This window comes from Dipodomys ordii, unplaced genomic scaffold, assembly GCF_000151885.1.
Source record: "Dipodomys ordii isolate 6190 unplaced genomic scaffold, Dord_2.0 Scaffold59, whole genome shotgun sequence".
Classification (NCBI taxonomy): domain Eukaryota; kingdom Metazoa; phylum Chordata; class Mammalia; order Rodentia; family Heteromyidae; genus Dipodomys; species Dipodomys ordii.
The window spans coordinates 11,907,929-11,915,301 of NW_012267275.1; the positions used below are offsets into that span (position 1 = coordinate 11,907,929).

The following is a 7,373-nucleotide window of genomic DNA, read 5'->3' on the forward strand; positions in this document are numbered from 1 at the left end:
GAAAAAAAGATAGCACAGAGTATGAGCTAATTTCAAAGAGTTCCATACTAGGCATGTTAATTTTTGCATATGTAATATGACGATGACGGTGATGATGATAATCTAAGACAATTATTGTTACAAATATCAGAACAGTAATATTTTCAGAAGAAATTTTTTGGACAAGTGATATAATTTATTCAACTGTGCTAGCCACTTTCCCCTTTTAGAGCAAGATAATAAAGTCTTCATTATTATTCAATATTATTTATATTATCTATTATTATGTATTTTGGCAATTTTATGTGTATATAGTATTTCTCAAAATAGTAAAATATTTATTTTACATAACATACCCTTACTTAATAAAGAAGGAGATAGAATAAAAAGAGAAAGAAATAAGAATATAGAGGAAAAATACAATTCTTTTCTTCAGTACTTCAATAAAAATATCTCTTAGCTGAATCTCCATTGGCCTGGTTCAAATTTATCAGAGCCTTAACAAATGAGATTGACTTTTATAATAAAGAGACACACTACCTGAAGAGCCACAGCACAGACAGCTTAATTGGGTTTCATTAAGATTTTGATTATATTGGCATATATAGTTATGTAATGTGGCATATGATACTCAGACTATCAGGCTAGTAAATGACTTCAGTATTGACTGTGGCTTTTGGAAATTAGATGATTAGTGTTTTAGGAGACAATGGAAATAAAAAAAAGAAAATAGAAAAGAAGCAAAGGAGCAATTGAGGAAATGTGTGTCATAGGTATATGAGAGTAATTTTTGCCATAATTTCCTGCTATCATTTAGATAATGCTAGTCAATTTTTAATATAAATTTAGGCATTACAGAGGTTCAAATACTTATTTTGTGCTATCTGTAATGGGGTTTAAAAATGTATTTTTTTTGTATTCTGGAGTTAAAATTACAGACAATCTTCTCCAAGTCCCAGTTTCTTAAGCATTGTTCCGTAGATAGTCAGTGTCTAAAATCCAAACAAAGGCTTCTTTAGGAAGCCAAATAAAGATGTAATTGATCTTTAAAATAATTTAAAATGAAGCTCAAATAGACATTCAAGTTTTACCTATTTAAGTCACTGCATCTCATACATTTCTTACTACATAACCAATTCTAAAGAAAGAAGGGGTTATATTTTATACTCTATACTGAATATTTTCAAAGTATGGTCTCATTTTAGGCCTATGCCAGCATGGGCTGTAATCTTCCTATTTAGTCTTCCTGTTTCACTGAGGCTAACAGGCACATGATGCTGTAGTACTTCTCCTCTATCTGGGAAAATAGCCAGGATTGATGTACACAGTAATGTTTGAGACTCAGTCTTGTGAACTCCTCTTTGGATGAGCTGGCTGAGTGACTCAATTTTTTATCCGTTCCTCCCAAGTAGTTAGGAATACATGTATCAGCCACTGGAACAAGCTCACCTTAGAAAATTCACAATGCATAATTTTGAAGATGAGATCTTTCATGCAACATCTATAATGTTTTCAACATTTTCTAACAGCAAGCACACATACTAGTATGTACATCATATGCCAAGTGGTTTCCAAAAGTTAAATAAGTACTATGAACTTTTATGCATCTGCATGACAAATATATACATTGATATCCTTGAGATGCCAAACAGAAGCAAAAGCCACTTACCAGTCAAAAAATTCCTGCATGACATTCCTACACATAAAGCTTATTGAATTTGGAAATATACGAAAACCAACGTGATAAAATGAAATCAAGTGAGAACTCTGATACATGCAGTATCTTGAAGCGTGATATGATTATCCATATAAGTATCCAAATACTTTGTGGAATAACTGTGAAATAATAAAGACAACAATACCCAAAACAAAATATCCCAAATTATAAGTATTTTTATATTACTAAAAAGAACCTTTGGAAACCACAAATGGGAATATTAAAATTACATAATCATTGACAAAATTGAAGAACTGAGATAGAATTAATAGAAACATTATGAAAGCTTTAAAAATATAACTCAAGGAGTTATCAAGATTGACAAGGACAGTATAAAGATGAAAAAGATGACTTTTTAATGGCAAATTTCTTGGGGGTATGGATTGGTGGCATAAGATTTGCCTAAAATACAAGGAAAATCTCAGGGGTTTGGTACTAGCATTGTGAAAAAGAAAGCAGAAGACAGGAGAAATGTTTATAATGATTATGGTAAGTAGCAAAACAGATTAAAAATAGAAGTTATAATATTAATAGGAATTGTTAAAATCATTTTCCAGAATTGGTAGAAGTTATTATCATCAAAATATTGACCCCACTAGGAATAAGAGTGTGTGTATGCAACTTTAACAAATCTAAAGCTAAAAGATTTAAAATTAGCCAAAAGAGAAAAGTCACTTAAGCAGAAATACATGAGGTTTAAGACAAAACACCACCAGTCAAAAGAGAAAAATAATAGTAAGAACAATTTGTGGAAGGTGGGCTCTTAAAAACCTGGGGGCAAAGCCTGTATGTATGTGCATTGAAGAAGATTGAAATTTCGAGAGCCACCTTGGCTACAAAAAGGACACTCTTAAAAAAGAAAATAATGCTCATGTAGAAGTTTGCACACACTTAATTTTCTTTTTTAACTTTAAAACTAAATTTTATTATACAAAGGTTTTCACATTATTGAATATATACTACTTTATTCACAATTATTCTTACTCTCCACAGAAAGGCTACTTCTGAACTTCTCATCTGGTGACGGCAAGCTCTACAATCCTTATTTTAATAGAATAGCAGTAGAAATGCCTCAAAGTAGTGCATTGGTACATGACTCTTGTACCAAGTATCAAGGATATATAAATGTCATTTTATTCAACAATACAAAATTAATTATCTGTCGGCCTGGACTATGCTAGCAGTAAACCATTATATACTGTCAACTGAAAACAGTAAATGATGGTTGTAGTGACATTATCAGCCAGCATTTTCTCCATTCATTTTCATCAACTGACTTCTCTGAAGTTATTGTTGAGAAATGCTTCCTTGACTTTCCTGTCCCAGACCATTCACATTGGTAAAGCACTGCTCTGGGAATTAGAATGTGTTACTTCCTACACCACCTCCCACTGCACCCATGGCAGAATCCTTCTCTTCTTTAGGAATTTCTGTGACTGCAACATCTGCTGAACTTTTTAGAGAAGCCACACGAGCAGCATCCAATAAAACAATTCTTAGAATCTTTGTGGTTCAATGATGCCTCATTCCACCAAATTCACAAAATCTCCAAGCATAGCCTCATAACCCACTTCTTAGGAAATCTGCAGGATTTTCTCAACAATCAAAGACCCTTCAACATCTCCATTTTTATTAATGTTCATTGTGAGAACACTGAGCGTTCTTTTAATAATTTCTATACCAATTTTTGATCATCATTAGCAGGTCTAAATTTATCCAAAGCTGGAATGCACCAAATCAGTGCACAGCTGCTCCTAGAACAATGCCATCTCCAACCACTTCTCTTGTAGCATTCAGAGGCTCTGCAATTCTCTTTCTTTCCATTCACCTTGCCATCACTTGTCCCACCAACTTTTAGGACAGTTGGTCCTTAATTCATTTTTTTCTTTTTCATATTCTCTAGTTGTGATAACTAACTGCTCAATGATTTCTTAAACACATTTTTAATTTGGGCTTGTCATCTTTTTCCTTTCAAAAGCATGGCATCATCTTTAGTCACAATGACCTCCCCAACTTGTCCTAAGTCATGAGCCTGAATGCCTTCAAGAGTTATAGTCAACTACACTTCTCCAAATACTGCACCACCATTAGCAATAGTCATATCCTTAAGCTGGTTCTTCCTGTTGTCACCAAAACCTAGAGCTTTGACTGTTACAGCCTGAAGACCAACCTTGAGCTTAAACAAAACCAATGTACTCAGGGCTTTTCCAATAATATCTTCAGCAATTATGACCAAGGGCATACAGTGAACCTTGTCAATTTCAAGAGCAGGTACAAAGGACTGTAAACATTTATTTTTCACTTAATAGAACATAGGAATCCTGGAATTCACATTTTGATGTTTTGATGTATTAATAATGGAAGGAGAAATATACCCTCGATCAAACTTCAAGCTTCAGTAATTTCTAATTCTTCATTCAGTGTCTTTTTCCATCCTTTACAGTGACTCAGTAATGATATTACCAATTTCTTTGTTTCCATTTGCATAAATTATAGCAACCCAAGCAATTTCTTCAGGAGTTGTCAAGAGGTTTAGACCACTGCTTAAATTCAGCAATTACTGCATCAACAGCTAACATCACATCTCTTCTGATTTCTACTGGATTATCACCTTTGCTAATCTCCTCAAAGCCTTCCTTAGCAATAGATGGGGCCAGCACAGCAGCAATGGTGGGACCAACCCCAGCCTCTCCATTTGTTTTTGACAAGATCTTCAACAAATTTAGCTCCAATATTTTTACATCTATCCTTTAAATCAATTGGCTTTGCAACAGTAGCACCATCTTTTGTTAGTTTGGGATTTCCCCAACTCTGTTCAATAATCACTATTGTTCTATTTGGCCCCATTGTAACAGCTAAAGTATCGGCTTAAACAGTTTTCACCTTGAAACATGAAAGCTCGGGCATCTGCCCAAATTTTATGTTCATGGCATAAGCCTGAGGGAGATGAGGAGACATTGCCCTGGACTCTGGTCTCACCTGGGGAAAGACTGAAGGTAAAGGTAGCATTTCTGCCAGGCATTGGCCGGCTGTTAGTCAGTCTGTGGCAAAAGAGGGAGAAAGCTTAAGGAGCCTCAATTTAGTTTTAAGAATACAGAAGTGAAATGAGTATTTAGACAAATGATGGTTCAAAGATTACTGGCTGGTAATCCTCTCTAAATATTTAGATTTTTACTCTAAGAAAGTTAAAGTTGAAAAAGAGCAAGAATGCAAAAGGCATTGCTAAATATATAGGTATTCTAATAACACTAAATATAAAATTCTATTCAAAATATAAAATACTAAATAGAAATACTAAATATGGGGTATAAAATATAAAATTTATAATAAAGGAATCTATGTTTACATTTATAGGTGGATATATGAATATATGTATTGATGAATATATGTACATGGAGTAAGCATAAAGAAGAATGAAGTTCCTATGTTCAATTAATATATAATAATTTAAAATTCAAAAATTAGGGGAAAAAAGATTATTTAAAAACATGAAAGAAAACTAAAGGAAGTTTAAAAACTGTTGAGTCTTTGTCTGTCTTTGGACAGTCGGGGTCCGAAGAGAGGTAAGTGCGAAGTGAAGGGCCTCTGCTTGCCGGTTCCCCAGCCTCCCTTAGCCCAGGGCACAATCAGACACAGCCAGGAGTCAAACCAAGCAGGAACTCGTTTATTAACAAGGAGCATCCCCCTTTTAAAGCAAAAGACTGCATGGGAGGAGAGGAAATGGGATCAACCAATCACTGAAAGGCCACACCTTAACATGCACCTAAGCTTCCATGAGTTGTTTACATACTGAACCTGAACAAATCCAGCTCTGCCCACTCAACTTCCTCTCAGGGCCATATTTGCTACCCCCCCACAAAAAAACTACAAAACCTAAGCAAAGTAATCTAGAATATCAATAAAATAAGTGGAGGATATAAGAGTCTAAAAAATAAAATTATTTATAAAATAGTTATAAGGAGAACCAGTTGCCAGTTAAGAAGGCAGATATCACCTGTCTATATGTTTATCTGATCTGCTAAAGGGTAGGGAAATAACAATATGGTGAAACATTGGACAATGGATGAACCAATGCAACAGCAATACTTATAAGACAATATGTTGGAAATGAACTTTACAAGTTGGGGAGAGGGTGGTCAAGAGGAAGGGAAATTGGTAGAAAAAGAGGGAGAGAGTAACAATGTTTGACAAGAGATGTACTCATTACCTTACTTACGTAACTGTAATCCCTCTGTCCATTCCCAACAACAAAATTTTAAAAAAGAATAAACTTGACAAATGTCACCTAAAATTAAAAAGGGACACATCAGAGAATTAAATACAATTTTTTTTCTAGTACTTATAATTATAAATCATGTGAAAATTAGTTGGAAGCAGAAAAAGAAAGAAAAACTTTGAAAAAAATTTATTGCCAGAACAATATTAGGCAAATATACGTTTCAATAGAATCATAATATTATAATAGTACATATAACTTAGGCCAATTGTTATATATCTTATTACATGGGTATGGCTTTGTGTATATAAACTACTAAATTTATGTCAACAAAATATATAAAGAGAAACTAAGCTAGATTTAAAAACTACATTTTGGAGTCCAAATTCCATCAAATTAAGAGTTGTGTAGAAATATTTAACAAGCCAACATCAAGGTAATAAAATATTTGTAACTCAAAGTAAAGTAATATCACTAAAGGAAAGTAAAAGTAATATTTGCTTCTTATTTTGTATTAAAAATGGCTAGTAAGCTAGAATATGAAATTTCAAAATACAGTAATAAATACAGTTAATAAGAATGTTTCAAAAAGCTATCTGTAACAATGTTAACAAAATTAAAGTGCTCTTTAAAAATAAAGTATAAAAATGTCATATTCACTTCTCTATGGCTCTACAGTATTTTATTTGAGGGCATAACTCAGGCAGAGATTAAAATAAAGTGAGGAGATAACAAAAGAAAAAAAATCACATCATTTACAGTTTTTTTCAATTTTTATTTGTTAAATATACAAATTAATTGAATTTAATAGTTCAATTCATAATAAACTAACATTATTTTACAAAATTAATAATTTGCCAATAAACCAGGATTAATATAAAGATTTTAAATAAAGAAAGAAAACACTTTAAAAACAAATACAGTATTATATATGTATAGATAAGTAGATTTTTTTTCTGGACTAACAATATAAAATTTTAGGGAAACAGTAACAAAACTAAGAAGGTAGAAGGTAAAGAAGAGAGAGAAACAATGTTCCATGCAAGAGATAGTGCATATCAGTATCATACTTACTCCATTCCTTGCAAAGTCTTCTATGAAATGAATGTAATTTAATTAAAAATGATGTTACACTCAGGAAGTTGAAAAACTCAAGAGAAAATATACTTAAATTGTATAAGAAACATTGAGAGGGCTGGGAAGGTGTCTCAGTGGTACAGTGCTTGCCTTGCATGCATGAGGCCCTGAGTTCGATTCCTCAGCACCCCATAAGCAAAATGAAAAGAAGGCGGAAGTGGTGCAGTGGTTCAAGTGGTAGAATGCTAGCCTTGAGCTGAAGAGCTGAGGGACAGCACCCAGGCCCAGAGTTCAGGCCCCATGACCGGACCCTCCCCCCCCAGAAAAAAGAAGCCATAAAAGAAATGCAAATCAAATCAGCATTGAGATACCACCTCACCCCAG

The 7,373-nt window shown here is 33.4% G+C and overlaps 1 pseudogene; it reads right to left on the bottom strand.

Moving 5' to 3' along the window:
* Positions 1-3,055: 3,055 nt before the first annotated feature.
* LOC105989807 lies at positions 3,056-4,705 on the bottom strand (annotated as a pseudogene).
* Positions 4,706-7,373: the final 2,668 nt, after the last annotated feature.